The 16,002-nt window shown below is 41.4% G+C and overlaps 1 protein-coding gene across 3 annotated transcripts in view; it reads left to right on the top strand.

Moving 5' to 3' along the window:
- Window positions 1-16,002, top strand: part of WASF1 (WASP family member 1) — a 168,642-nt gene that overhangs the window by 65,297 nt on the left and 87,343 nt on the right. Inside the window, exon 2 of one of the 3 annotated variants that reach the window (XM_074948231.1) lies at window positions 7,445-7,574. The exons of the other annotated variants lie outside the window; for them this stretch is intronic. The gene's annotated coding sequence lies outside the window, so the exon portion shown is untranslated. The remainder of the gene's footprint in view (window positions 1-7,444; window positions 7,575-16,002) is intronic. 3 annotated transcript variants of the gene reach the window in all.

Raw genomic sequence — 16,002 nt, 5'->3', positions numbered from 1 at the left:
TTGTCAGGTACTGAGCATCTCTTAGTACTGAGACCTCAGTCTCTGAGTGGCCATTCCATGGAACAGGACTGTCTGTCCTCATTGACTGCCCCGCCCCTCAAGAGCTGGATGTGGAGGATGAGTTTTCCCAACTGGTCTCCTTGGTTTCCATGAGGGGTTCTCCTACTTGCTTTTTTGGGAATCCGCCTTTCTGCAGGGAGGGTCTTACGGGTCACCAAGGGTGCTGGAGCCAACCTTGTATGCAATCCCCGCTTCCTTATGGACCCCTGCAATGGCCATATTGGGACCCATGGGCTGCCTATCGGCAGCAGTTTAGCAGACCACCAGTACCGTCCCTCAGGGAGACCAGGGTTTCACATCCTTCCCCTATCTTCCATGACAGGAGATATTTGAGGTGTAGGAGGCTAGGGCAGGATTTGTTGCACAGTTGGGAGCCTTATGTGGGCAAAATTGTGTACACAAATTATTTTTGGTTGCACAAAGCACTTCAGTTGTACTTTATGCAATAGTTTGGGAGAGGGAAGCAGTGGAAGGATATGATCTGCATGCCTCCTTTGCTACAACTGCATATGAATAGTTGTTGCTTGACCAAAATTTATGTGCAGTTCTGAGTGAATCCTGAGTTTTGTTTGTAACATTAAATTTTGCCGCATGGAACATTACACTTCCCTTTCCTGTCCCGCTCCAAAATAAGCACCTTGATATTGCTTCTGCTTGTTTGTGAAGATTTTACAACCTTTTCACTTTACCTCTCTTCATTTTTTATTTTAAAAAGTCTTATGTGTCTTTCCTGAAATTGTACATACCTTCTAAGCCATTCTATCCTCAGTGAAATCCAGCTTGCAGGATTAGGGTCAAAAAGTCAAACAGACAGAAACTGATGAAAGGAGCAGAGAATAGTAATAGAATACATCAATAAAGTGGTCAAGGTGGTCACTGACCACCTCTTAGGAACGCAATGTTTTAATAAGAATGTTTTTTGTTTTGGTAAAATAGATTATGCCGAGCTACCCATAACCTTTCTATATTAGCTAGTTGTAGGAAGCATTAGTGTACCATTTCATTTGTACATAGTTTTCATCTATTGTTTGTAAGACAAACAATTGTTATTTTTACTCTGTTTCCCATAAAAATGCATGAGAAACCCTCAATGATCTTCTGTATCCTATCCCTCCCCTCCAGCGTATCTACCACTCCTCCCAGTTTAGTATCATCCGCAAATTTGCTGAGAGTGCAATCCACACCATCCTCCAGATCATTTATGAAGATATTGAACAAAACCGGCCCCAGGACCGACCCCTGGGGCACTCCACTTGACACCGGCTGCCAACTAGACATGGAGCCATTGATCACTACCCGTTGAGCCCGACAATCTAGCCAGCTTTCTACCCACCTTATAGTGCATTCATCCAGCCCATACTTCCTTAACTTGCTGACAAGAATACTGTGGGAGACCGTGTCAAAAGCTTTGCTAAAGTCAAGAAACAATACATCCACTGCTTTCCCTTCATCCACAGAACCAGTAATCTCATCATAAAAGGCGATTAGATTAGTCAGGCATGACCTTCCCTTGGTGAATCCATGCTGATTGTTCCTGATCACTTTCCTCTCATGTAAGTGCTTCAGGATTGATTCTTTGAGGACCTGCTCCATGATTTTTCCAGGGACTGAGGTGAGGCTGACTGGCCTGTAGTTCCCAGGATCCTCCTTCTTCCCTTTTTTAAAGATTGGCACTACATTAGCCTTTTTCCAGTCATCCGGGACTTCCCCCGTTCGCCACGAGTTTTCAAAGATAATGGCCAAGGGCTCTGCAATCACAGCCGCCAATTCCTTCAGCACTCTCGGATGCAACTCGTCCGGCCCCATGGACTTGTGCACGTCCAGCTTTTCTAAATAGTCCCTAACCACCTCTATCTCCACAGAGGGCTGGCCATCTCTTCCCCATTTTGTGATGCCCAGCGCAGCAGTCTGGGAGCTGACCTTGTTAGTGAAAACAGAGGCAAAAAAAGCATTGAGTACATTAGCTTTTTCCACATCCTCTGTCACTAGGTTGCCTCCCTCATTCAGTAAGGGGCCCACACTTTCTTTGGCTTTCTTCTTGTTGCCAACATACCTGAAGAAACCCTTCTTGTTACTCTTGACATCTCTTGCTAGCTGCAGCTCCAGGTGCGATTTGGCCCTCCTGATATCTTTCCTACATGCCCGAGCAATATTTTTATACTCTTCCCTGGTCATATGTCCAACCTTCCACTTCTTGTAAGCTTCTTTTTTATGTTTAAGATCCGCTAGGATTTCACCATTAAGCCAAGCTGGTCGCCTGCCATGTTTACTATTCTTTCGACTCATCGGGATGGTTTGTCCCTGTAACCTCAACAGGGATTCCTTGAAATACAGCCAGCTCTCCTGGACTCCCTTCCCCTTCATGTTAGTCCCCCAGGGGATCCTGGCCATCTGTTCCCTGAGGGAGTCGAAGTCTGCTTTCCTGAAGTCCAGGGTCCGTATCCTGCTGCTTACCTTTCTTCCCTGCGTCAGGATCCTGAACTCAACCAACTCATGGTCACTGCCTCCCAGATTCCCATCCACTTTTGCTTCCCCCACTAATTCTACCCGGTTTGTGAGCAGCAGGTCAAGAAAAGCGCCCCCCCTAGTTGGCTCCCCTAGCACTTGCGCCAGGAAATTGTCCCCTACGCTTTCCAAAAACTTCCTGGATTGTCTATGCACCGCTGTATTGCTCTCCCAGCAGATATCAGGAAAATTAAAGTCACCCATGAGAATCAGGGCATGCGATCTAGTAGCTTCCGTGAGTTGCCGGAAGAAAGCCTCAACTCTTACTATTCCTTCCAGGCCTTTCCCGTTTACGATGGCTAGCAGGACAGCAAGGGCATATTAGTTTTACCATTGATTTGGACACATCATTGCTTGCTTTTAAACTTGTTAGTCAACATATCTATTCTTCAGGGTTGGTTTGGCTGTATTATTTTTAATAATAATTTAGCTGTGTAATGTCACTCAGGGAAAAGATAAATTGCCCTTTAATAATGAGGCATTCTTTTCCATACTGTGACCCATTTTGCAACAGTTTACTGGAATGCATCACAGTAGTTGCAGAACTACCCTCTCATGGATCCATAGAGAACGTTAGGATGATTGTGATCCTCCAGGGACAGTTTGCAATCCCTTAGGCTGAGAAACCCATATTCTAGAAGAAGCTCCGTCAGGCAGAGGCTGGGTAGAAGAGCAAATTGCAGAAACTGAAGAGACCTATTAGTGTCAGTAGTTCATTGCTTATTTATTTTTTTTGTTTTTTTCATTTGATGATAAATATGAACTGATGTTAAACTACACCCCTTGGGTCAATGCATCTTTGCTGCTTGCTGCAGGTGTCCACCTCAAATAGGACTGTGGGAACGGTTTGGTTAGAACTCTGAACTCCCGTGAAGCCAGGGTAGGTTCAGATTCTGTGCTAACTAAATATCCCATGTTTCCAAATGTTTGTAGACCTGACTTGCTGCTGTCTTCATAGTCTTACATTCCGACTTTTCATCAATGAATGTGATGTTTTCTTGGGTTGTTTAAAAATGAAAACAACAAAAAATACATTTTTTTTTTATAAGTTAACATGAAGATATGTATGTCCACTCTAAACTCCAGCCGAAATTGAAAGATGTTATTTGGCTATGATAGTAGAACATAAGTTTTTGTGTAATATGTACATGAATGTAGCAGACTACTTTGTCAAATGAATTAACAGGGAAAGATATTCAATGAATGCATATTAGACATTCAGTTGGAAGTCTTTGATCACAATGGAGCACTATCACTATGACCCACTGATAAGATCCCACTCAGGTAAACTTTTTTTAATCTACTTCATTTCTATGCATTACAAAAAGTGCTAACATTCCCTTTGAAAGAAATGGTTTGTGTGAGTGACTCCTTGCACCCTGCTCAGAAGAAAAACCTTCAGATAATGCCATCTCAGTTTTGCAGCTGCCTTTATAAACTTTGGCTTGTTTGTGAGCATTTCAAAACCGAGATTATGTATCGTTGAGCACTAAACAAAACAGTATATTGAACCAAAGATTAATATTGATGGTAGTCTTGAAAACAATAACAGTGTAAATACCTCTGTGTCCTCATTCACAATGCACTAACATCTGAGGAGAACAATTACATGTCCAAAATGTTCATGTAGGGCTGGGGTGGGCGGTGTGTGTGTGTGTGAGAGAGAGAGAGAAAGAGAGAGCACAAACTGAACTGGGCAGTAGTAGTCTCCACCCTATTATATAGGTTTGAGTAGAATTGGTAGAAAAGAAACACTTTTTTCCAGTGGAAAAGCTCTTAGATGAAAAGCTTTCATTCAAAAATATATATGGAAAATTTTCAAAATAAAATGAAATTTTTGTTTTATTTGAAATCACACATTTCCCCCCCCTTTTCTCCCTCTCCCCGCCCCCCTTTTTTGCCACTGAACATAATAGAATGAATGATGTCTATGGTTTTTTCTTGTTTCTTGAAAATGAAAAAGTTTGATTTCAAAATTTCCTGATGAAAAATTTTAAAATATCATTAAATTTGTTTTTTACAAAAATCTTGGTTCTTGATGAAACCCTGTTGAAATGAAAATTTCAACTAGATCTATTGCTGAGTGATGGACTTTTAAATGTGCTAGAAAATTTACAGCTGGGACATCTATGGTCTTCTAGCAGTGTAAAATGTTAAACTAAAATAACCACCAACTCTGTACTGAAATGTGGTGGTTTATATTTTCCCCCTCACCAGTAGCTTCCTCCTTCATGTTTCCCCGTTACTTCCTCCCTCTCCAATTTTCTCTCCAAATACTCCTTTCTGTCTTTTCCTCCTCCTCCCCCACACCCAGCTTCCCTGATTTTGCTCTTCTCTTTTCTCTTCTACTTATTCACTGCCACTCTCTTACCAGAAGGATACATGCTGGGGGCATGGGGCAGGCAGTGGCTGATGGAGAATCCATAGTTCTTTGTGCTAATGGGAGAGCAGAGAAGCAGTGATGGGCAGGCAGTGGAGGGAGCACAAAGAAAAGTCAAACAGGTGACTGAAAGGAGTCACTGTCCACTCTCTCCTCTTTAGCTTCAGCCTAGCTATGGAGCATGGCAGTTTCCCCATCCCCAATGCTTTTCTTTCTGCCTTGAATCTCAAAGGGACTGAGCAGAGTCATGGGATGGTGAAAGGAGCAACCCTTTGGAGCTCAGAGGCTTTTTACCACTAGTGTTCTTTTGCAGCTGGATGAGCCATGTCCTCTCTGGAGTAGTTTTATGTGCACTAGAAAGGCTTGGTCAACAGACTGGGAACCACTGCAGATGAAGTTTCATAGATAGATAAGTAGTATAAACCAAAGGAGCTGATTTATGGTGAACTGGCTGATGAAAAACGGACACAGGATTGCCAAAGGAAACCTCTAAAATACCCTATGAAAAATGAACTTATAGCTGTATAGTATGGGAAACATTAATTATTATTCAAATTAATTAGTGATGAACAGTAAAACAGTGCAGAAAAGTTGTATGAAACTAGCCATCATTGTGACTGTAAAATAAAGTGGAAACTACGTCTTGACAGCATTCACGTCTTTTGTATTGGCCTCACCAGAAGCAACAGTACCTCTGCATGGGGCATTGTAGAATGTATAAATCACAAATGAGACTTTACAGCCATGGTCTGTCTCAAAGACATAAAACCTGCAACCACAGAGGTAGTTACATTCAAAATTGCTTAAGCAAAGGAGTGTAATTATTTTCAAATATGCTGAGCACATGCAGCTCCCATTAACTTCAGTGGGAGTTTTGAGTGCCATATTAGGCCATAACATGCTTGTATTCCCCAACTGCATCGGATATTCTGCGCAGTCTATCATAAGATGTTCAGCAAACTTAGGGTAAAGGCCTTTTCCTAGACATTCAGTAGCCATCCTTTTAACTTTTCTCTCCTCTTCTTCAAGACAGTGTGAAGAAACTAAGCATTCTGGACTATACAGGGAATCTCCTTTCCCTTAGAGCAATTAAACATAGTCCCATCAAAAAGAGAGATTTTATTTTCTATTCCAGGTTCTTTGTGGTGGTAAAATGATAGATTTTTTTCTGAGTCTGGACCTGTCTATCCTTAATCTCTTTTGAGTGTGTAAAACTCATTTTAAGATGGAGACTGCAGGAAAGATCTAGGAAATATACCCTACCCCTATATTTCTTATGCTCCATAAATATGAGTCATTATGCTCCAATATATTTCTGCCACCATTGGTCTGTGTACTTTGCCAGACAGTTATTTAGAACATAAGAACAGCTATACTGAGTCAGACCAAAGGTCAGTCTAGCCCAGTATCCTGTCTTCTGACAGTGACCAATGTCAGGTGCCCCAAAGGGAATGAACAGAACAGGTAATCATCAAGTGATCGATCCCCTGTCACCCATTCCCAGGTTCTGGCAAACGGAGGCTAGGGACACCATCCCTGCCCATCCTGGCTAATAGCCATTGATGGGCGTATTCTCCATGAACTTATCTAGTTCTTTTTTGAACATTGCTGTAGTCTTGGCCTTCACAACATTCTCTAGCAAGGAGTTCCAGAGGTTGATTGTGCGTTATGTGAAAAAATGCTTCCTTTTATTTGTTTTAAACCTGCTTTCTATTAATCTCATTTGGTGACCCCCTAGTTCTTGTGTTCTGAAAAGGAGTAAATAACTTCTTTATTTACTTTCTCCATAGCAGTCATGATTTTATTGATCTCTATCCTGTCCCCCCTTAGTTGTCTCTTTTCCAAGCTGAAAAGTCCCAGTCTTCTTAATCTCTCCTCATATGGAAGCCGTTCCATACCCCTAATCATTTTTTTTGCCCTTTTCTGAACCTTTTCCAATTCCAGTACATCTTTTATGAGGTGGGGCAACCACATCTACACACAGTATTCAAGATGTGGGTGTACCATGGATTTATAGAGTCAATATGATATTTTCTGTCATCTTATCTATCCATTTCTTAATGATTCCCAACATTCTGTTGGCTTTTTTGACTGCCACTGCACATTGAGTGGTTATTTTCAGAGAACTATCCACAATGATGCCAAGATCTCTTTCTTGAGTCATAATAGCTAATTTAGACCCCATCGTTTTATATGTATAGTTGGGATTATGCTTTCCAATGTGCATTACTTTGCATCTATCAATGTTGAATTTCATCTGCCATTTTGATGGACAGTCACCCAGTTTTGTGAGATCCTTTTGTAGCTCTTGGCAGTCTGCTTGGGATTTACCTATCTTGAGTAGTTTTGTATCATCTGCAAATTTTGCCACCTCACTGTTTATCCCTTTTTCCAGATCATTTATGAATATGTTGAATACTATTTACCTCTCTTACTTACTTACTCCATTCTGAAAACTGACCATTTATTCCTACCCTTTGTTTTCTATCTTTTAACTAGTTACCAATCCATGAGAGGACCTTTCGTCTTATCCCATGACAGCTTACTTTGCTTAAGAGCCTTTGGGCATCCATATGCTCATTCATGAAACACAACAACGTGGATGCTTTGTCTGATGCTGCCTTCAAAAGTAAGCTCCTTCAGTCTTCCCTTGTGCAAATTTCAGACTATTTGTCTTGAAACTATGTTCACATCTGGGATGTTTTCATGTCTCCTTCCTAATTGATGGAGGATGTTCTTTACTGCTTGCTGCTGTGCTAGAGAATGAGAAAATTGACAATATCCTAACTGTAATTTCATCTTCTTTGTCCTCTCCATCATCACCCTCCCTTACCTATTGTCTTCAGTATTCTGTGTTTGGTGTTGTAAATGATTGGCTGCACACAGATGGCAGTTGATCTTTTTTTTGCAGATTTTCTTGTCAGAGAGAGGAGATGACAAATTATTTTCATTCTTTTTTCGTGGAGGTGGGAAATGTTTATCCTGATGTCTTTTCAAATTTTTGTTGTTGTTTGTAGTTTTGGTGGTATGGCCTGTGGAGCAATTCAGATGGCACTGGGGGTAGAAAAGAAGAGGAATCTCTTGCCTTCCCCCAGGATTTGGAAAAAGTGCCAAACCCAGCCATTCTAAGCCTGCTGGAGAAGCAGATTCCTGTTTGGAGAAAACAAAATTATGGGTTAAAAATAGATGGGGGTTACTGTTAATGCACACTACCTTCTTTGATGAGTTGGGACAAATACTGCTTTTAAAATAAGTTAAGAATGTTTGAAAATACAGGACTGACCAAGGACAATAGAAATTTCTTTCAGCTATTGTTGGCTACATACTTAAAGATGGGTGTGGTACATGGGTAATTAAATGACCAGTTATTTGATTGCAATAATTTACAAATTGAACTATTGAAACAAGAGGTGACTAAGTTGTGACGCTTAATAGTTCTGGAGAAAAGGGTAGTGGTGCCTGTTTATGCAGTAAACAGCTGAGTTTCCAACTAAGGAGATGTCAGATTCCAGAGGCATTGCCAGTGGAACTTGTTAGCTGCATAAGCCAAATAGTGTCGTTCAAGAGACTTGTATACTCCATGGGTAAAGACTGGGAAACTTGTAAGCTGATTAGCTTTAGTTATTTCTTCTTCTCTTGCCTTAAAAGCACAGGAAGATTAAACTAAAAAAACTAACAGTAATGCCGCTTTACAGTTACAAAATTAAATGCTCCAAAGTCAGGAAATGTCAAATGATAAGGTTTTTCTTGGAATATTAGCTTGGCTACATTTCACATATTCTGGTATTGTCAATTCCTCTTTTCATTGCTAAATATAGACTTTCATGGATTATGAATTATTAATGCATTTCATAAGCTATGTGCAACATGGACAGCTGATAGGAAATAATTGTATTTGTTTGGTAAAATTTAAGTTAAAAAGAATAAGTGCATTTTAAACTAAATGAATATTGAAATAATGGTACATAAAATAGAAATTAGAAGAGAGCAAATAGCACTGTGAAAGGAACAGAATTAAGGAGTATTAAATGTGCTGTTGCACTGCAAGTACAAGTTGTAATAGGACATGCTGTTAATGGTAATGTAACAATATGCAAATGTGTACTTTTTCCAGCTGTTCTATTGCAATGCACAAAACAGTAAAACAACACAAAATACTGAACAGATCGGTATCAATGTTAACATAAAGAAATTGGTCTGTAGAGCTTTTTATTTATTTGTATAAAAAGCATCTTTTCTCCTTTTATGATGAAATAAATAATTTATTTAAAGGAAATAGCTTTTCCATGCCTACTGTCAAAGTCAGATTCAAGACTCACTGAATTTGTCAGACCACTCTGTTTATTAGCAAAGCGCTTTGCCAATGCACCCATGTGACTGTGAGCCCCCTGCAAAAGCTCAAGCTAACTTATTTATACAGATAAGCCAAAGCCAATTTAACATAGGAGACAAAAGGAAGCAGAAACTGACAAACATACATACATATCTTATTTGCATACTAATGTTTACCAATCTCCTAGCTCAGTAGGAGCTCTAAGTTAGTTAGTTTGAGGACCCATTGTCTCACACTCCTTAATGTTTCTCTTCCTGACAACTATATTTCAACAAACTCTTCAAGCAGCATTTCTTTAATGAATTATAATTTCAATATAATTCATTCTACTTCCACACTACACAGTTCCCACCACTGGGTCTCATCTCCCTAGTGTGAGATAGACCAAAACTCCCTCTGCTCTTAGATTTTTGGCCCCATAGCACTGACAGGTAGGCATGAGTCCCTCACCTGTGTTCCTTTCTTACTGTCCATAATAAGCAAGGGACTCTTATTCAGCAACTGCATGCCAGAACTTCGGCTCCTACTGTACACTCTTTTAGGACACTCTTTACTTTAGAGAGATTCTGCCAGTGAACAATAATCAGTTCAGGGGCTGTACCTGGAAAATGGAAGGGTCCAAAGTTCCAGAGGTAAAAGCAGTGTATTTAGTGCTTATCTCTCTCTTTTTACAGACATATCCCAGAAAACATTGCCAGGGTTGCATATATGAACAAATATGGAATAATTCACTGGCAAGTAATGACGGTGACATCTAATATGGCAGTCAAAGTAATCTATTAATAAATTTGTTGCAGTTAATGTGGTTATTTCACTGTCTTGATAGAACTGCTTCCTAAAAGAAAAGCATTGGCCAGACATTGGTGGACATGCTTGCTAAAAGAGTAAAATTTTTATTCCTGCTGATATTTTTTTTCTGAAGAGAGAGTCTGGATTCTCCCTGGAAATGTAATAAAATGAGAAAGATCTGGTTCCAAACACACACATTATTTTCTGTTAGTAAATTTGTTTAATTAGCATGCTGTATATGTTAGTCTTACAGCTTTGGGTGTAGGCATTATGGAGAAAAATTCTGTAAGTGGGTTGTTAGTGCTAGGTAGCCCCAGATGGACAGATTTGAAACTGTTTCCAATATTCTGCAGAGAAGAACAGCATCCTATTGAGACAGAATCATACTTACAAGAAAAGGAGCATTTAGGTTAAGAAAATTTGCTTCCTTTACCTGTTTGTGTCTCTCTTTTTTCCAACACTTACTTATTCTGCCTCAAACTGAAATGTCTGCCCCGTGTACAGAATACAGTAGAATCTCAGAGTTATGAACACCAGAGTTACGAGTTGATAGGTCAAACACACACCTCATTCAGAACCAGAATTACACAATCAGGCAGCAACAGAGACCGAAGGGGGAAAAAAAGAAGGCAAATACAGTACAGTACTGTGTTAAACGTAAACTACTAAAATAAAGGGAAAGTTTAAAAAAAGATTTGACAAGGTAAGGAAACTGTTTCTGTGCTTGTTTCATTTAAATTAAGATGGCTAAAAACAGCATTTTTCTTCTGAATAGTAAAGGTTCAAAGCTGTATTAAGTCATTGTTCAGTTGTAAACTTTTGAAAGAACAACCATAACAAACAACCTCCATTTCCGAGTGTTTGTAACTCTGAGGTTCTACTGTATGTGCCAACTGCTCTGAAGACAGATGCAGTATTATAGGTGGCTCTGGTAGCACCACCTAGTATTAAGGTTGCCGACACTTCCCATTATAAGGCCTTGTTTTCAGTTTCTTATGAATTTGCCATACTTGAACCATTTGGACTGAAATTTCCCCTGCTGGTGGTCTGCATCAGGCTGAACATTTTTAGAAATTTTCAGCCAAAACAGATTAGCCATTTCTGAGAACGAGACAGGGGAACAATACCTTGTTTTGCCCACATTAAAAGAAATTGTGGCGATTTTTTTCTTTGATCATCTCTTGTGCCCCTATGCTTTGGATTTTGGACTTGAAATTTGGCAGGGAGTTGGCTTTTATCAGGGATGTGCCCAGTGGTGAGCTGGAGCTGGTTCGCTAGAACGGGTTGTTAAATTTAGAAGCCCTTTTAGAACCAGTTGTTCTGCGAGGGACAACCAGTTCCAAAAGGGCTTCTAAATTTAACCGGCCAAAAGTGGCGCCTTAGGCTCCAACTCCATGGGTGCTCCAGGGCTGGAGCACCCAAGGGGAAAATTTGGTGGGTGCAGAGCACCCACCGGCAGCTCCCCACCCCCGGCCCCAGCTCACCTCCGCCTCCTCCCCTGAACGTGCCTCCCTACTCTGCCTCTCCGTCCCCCCCCCCCCCCCAGGCTTCCTGCGAATCAGCCGTTTGCGCAGGAAGCTGGGGCGGGCTGAGAAGCCCAGAGGCCCAGGGAGGCGGAGGTGAGCTGGGGCCGGGGGGGCGCGAGGAGGGCCGCTCGCGCCGCAGCAGGTAACCGGGTGGGGGGCGCAGGGGAACCGCTCCCCACCCCAGCTCACCTCCGCCATCCTCGGCCTGAGTGTGAAGCCGCTGCCTTCTTCTCAGCCCTCCCCAGCTTCCTGCCGAACAGCTGATTCGCGGGAAGCGGGGGGCGGGGGAGGAGGGAGAAGCAGAGCTGGGCAGTGTGTTCAGCGGAGGAGGCATAGGTGAGGTGAGCTGGGGCCGGGCGCGGAGCGGGGAGCTGCCAGTGGGTGCTCTGCACCCACCAAATTTTTCCCATGGGTGCTCCAGCCCCGGAGCACCCAGGGAGTCGGCGCCTAAGGCGCTACTTTTGATGTGATCAATGGGGGAGCTGCCGCTCCCCCTGCTCCCCCCCAGCTACCCTCCCCCGCCCCTAGGAGCCAGAGGGACCTGCCAGATGCTCCCTGGGAGCTGCCCCAGGTAAGCACCTCTGGGACTCCCCACCTCACCCCCCGGCAGGTGCCTCTGGCTCTTAGGGGTGGGGTGGGGTGGGGTGGGCACCCACTATGGTGGCCCAGGAGACCCTCCTGCCCGGTTCTGGGGGCAGTCAGGGGACAAGGGAGGGGGGTGGATGGGGCAGGAGTCCTGGGGGGCGGGGGTGGGCAATGACCCCCTCGTGGGGTGAGGAGGGAACCCAATGTTAAGATTTTGGCAGCTCATCACTGGATGTGCCTTTTGCTGTCCTCATGAAAATCTTCCTAAATTTGATCCAGTTATAAATCTGTGAAAAATCACAATTTGCACATGCTCAGTGGACAATTGCTAAAGCATAATAGATAAATTCCCTGAAGAATCTGGCCACAATGAGCATGCTCTAGCCTGCGGTTGAGCAGGACTTTCCCTGCAGTTGTAACTCTGGACTTCTCTGGGTCATGCTGAGTCCTGGTCCAGGCACTGAAAGTAAGAGCAGGTAGACTGTCTCTCTTTGTGGACTTTGGGCTTGATCTTTCTCTCACTGAAGTAAATGTTTAAACTTCCATTAACTTTACGCCTGATCCTGCACCAGTATAGCTGGAATTTGGCTAGCAATAACAGCAGAGGACAAGGTAACTGTGCATTTACTAGAGTTACCATTTTCCTTCCTCCTTATTTCCTCCTATTTTTTGTCACGCTTGTTGAATATTGTCTTCAATTAGATGAGTTACTATCAATGAATGTCTATGGGATCTAACAGCCTAAGTGATTAAGGCAATTTTTTATTTTTTCCCCAGTAATCTTCAGGGCAGGAAATGTCTTATTGTGCATTTGTACATTGTCTTGCACAATAGGAGTCTGGTCCTAAATGCGGTGCTGCCTTACAACTAAATAAGTAATGAAGTAGTACCTCACAATTTTCATTCCTTCTCTCTATTTCTTGATTTCATACTGTTCCTATTCATGAGCCACCTGAGAAGGTTAGGGTGTAAATTTCTCCCAGCTTTTTTCTGTGCAATTCTGTCTAATCTTTAAGATCGGGAATATGAGAAAGGAAGTGGACTGACAGAATTCATAATGAAATAACATGACTGCATCCGCCTATGCTAATGATAGATTAGTACACAATGAGTTGCAGCAGATTTTTTTCTACTGTGGCTGGAAATTTCTCTAGAACAGATAGGAAACTTTTTCCCCCGGACAGGGTATATGGAAACCTTAGTTTATAATGAAGAGCTACCAGTTATAGAATAGCCATTCTGATTTCAGAGGGCAAACTCTAAGAAGTTTGCAGTCTGAATTATGTAAACATCTTAGTTGAGCACAGCCTACATATCTGTACAAGGGAGAACTTTCAGATTTCTGAACGTCTGCATTGTTCGGGGGCGTCAGAATAAAATTATTAATGTAGTAAATAAACTCCTAAAATACATAACATTCTTTTGTACAGAAGCTTTCCCTGGCTTCCTAATTATCTTGTTGTGTCGCATTCCATATTCCACTAATGCATTGGGGAGTCTCATATGGCGCCTGGAAATAGACATTTCCCTCATGCTCATTCTTTGCAGCCTCTTGAAACAATCTGTTGTAATACAAAATGGACATCAAATATTTTAGTAACATAAGAACAGGGTAATTGCTCCATGTGATAGTTTACCACTACCTAGCCAAAGAAGATCATTTTAAATGTGATTGTCTATCCAAATAGATTAGCTGAATTGTTTTCATTGTTTATCTTCCGTTTGTTCCAGCAGCAATTTCAGCTCGGGTATCTCAGAAAGTTGCTGGAGTTTTTATGCTCATGTTGGTTTGTTTGTTTGTTTTGTTCTTGTTGTTCTACCTACCCTTGCCCGTTCTCCACCCTTTTCATCCTGCCACCATGTAGCTGGGAAAGAGTCTGGTTGCATGACCTGTTCATGTTAAGAGATACTGATTTTTATGCGCGAGATTTGTAATCCTGAAGTTTTCCTCATACAGGTTATGTATACGCTTATGTCATGAATATTAATCACTAGTTTTATGTATGCTAACTTTTTTGATTTTCTTTTTCCAATATCACACTCTGATTTGAAGTATATTAATATGTCTTAACGCCCTCCTCTCTATACACACACACACACACACACTAATATTACTGCCACTAGTGCTTAGTGTTTTGAACTGTCACCCCCTGAAACAATGTGGACGAATGGGGCCTTCTCTAGAAAGATTAATTTAGAGAGGCACTGGCAGACAAATAAGCCCTCTTATCCCCAACCCCTTTCAGCATTTGGACGGTATTAGAGAATCTCTTTTCTCTACCTGTGTCTGAAGATTGTAAAGGGCTTCATGGTACAGAACAGAATCACCACTTTTATTAAAATGCTGAAGATGCTGTTATAGTATTCACAGAATAGCAGTTGAATGATAGAGTTGTTCATTAGAATGTCAGAGTGAGAACTATGGGACTTATTGCCATGACAATAGTGCCAGACTATGTTAGTGTTCTGAATCCAAAACAAGTGAGTTTCAACTTAATGGGATACTGTACAATGTATAATCATGTCTGACAATAGTATCTCCATCTTTTAGATTACCAAAATGGATACACAGCATCATGGAAGTGAGGACTAAGACAAGACAAATTTCTTTATATAGTTACTTTAAAAACCATTTACTTAAAAGTAGTAAAGGGTATCTAACCACACTCTGAAAATTAATAATTGAATGTAGCGTACCATTAAAATACTGTGTACAAATAGCAGAATCTTGAAAGTGGAGAGTCTTCCAAATAGTAGACTTCTCTTTATTATGAGTCAAGAAACACTGATCACAGGAGGAGATTCCAGGTTTACTCATGATGTTGTCCTTCTTACCAAACACTTTGGGATTTCAGACTGTGGGAAAGTTGGCCACTATCTCTCCTGTGGGCATGTAGTAGATGATTTAATGGTTAAGTACAGATAGTAGATGATGTAATGAAGCATGCATCTCAAATGGTCTACAGTTTTTTCAAAAAGGTATATTATTTTTTTTTAAGTTTATGTAATGCTTGTAAAAGGTGCAAGATAGGTTTCCCAAGAAAAACGATCTATTATCATTTAAGGATCACAAACAGAAGTGGGAACTGCAAGCTTCCCACCTTGTCTTGTCCAAATGTCTCACCCTGACCTTGGAGGAATGAAACGGTATTCAGTCTCGGAACGAGATCCTCACCTGCTGTAAATCAGTGTAGCTCCATGAAGTTATGTTGATTTGCACTATCTGGGGATCTGGCCCTCCATGCCCATTTAGTACTTGGCTTTTCTGCTGTGGTGGGTTTTTATCAGGAGTGACCTGTCCACTAGAAACTAGATTGAGAGCAGGTTTCAGAGTAGCAGCGGTGTTAGTCTGTATCTGCAAAAAGAACAGGAGTACGTGTGGCACATTAGAGACTAATAAATTTATTTGAGCATAAGCTTTTGTGGGCTACAGCCCACTTCATTGGATGCATAGAATGGAACATATAGTAAGAAGATATATATAGATATATATACAGAGAACATGAAAAGGTGGCAGTAGCCATACCAACTGTAAGAGGCTAATTAATTAATGCCCCTCTGCCATGTACATTGGCCAAACTGGACAGTCTCTAAGCAAAAGAATAAATGGACACAAATCTGACATCAGGAATCATAATATTCAAAAACCGGTAGGAGAACATTTCAACCTCTCTGGTCACTCAGTAACAGACTTAAAGGTGGCAATTTTGCAACAGAAAAGCTTCAAAAACAGACTCCAACGAGAAACTGCTGAGCTTGAATTAATATGCAAACTAGATACCATTAACTTGGGTTTGAATAGAGACTGGGAGTCACTGGGTCAT

This window comes from Natator depressus, chromosome 3 (assembly GCF_965152275.1).
Source record: "Natator depressus isolate rNatDep1 chromosome 3, rNatDep2.hap1, whole genome shotgun sequence".
Lineage (NCBI taxonomy): Eukaryota > Metazoa > Chordata > Testudines > Cheloniidae > Natator > Natator depressus.
The sequence above is the reverse complement of the archived record's forward strand: the minus strand, read 5'-3'. Positions and strand labels throughout refer to the sequence as shown.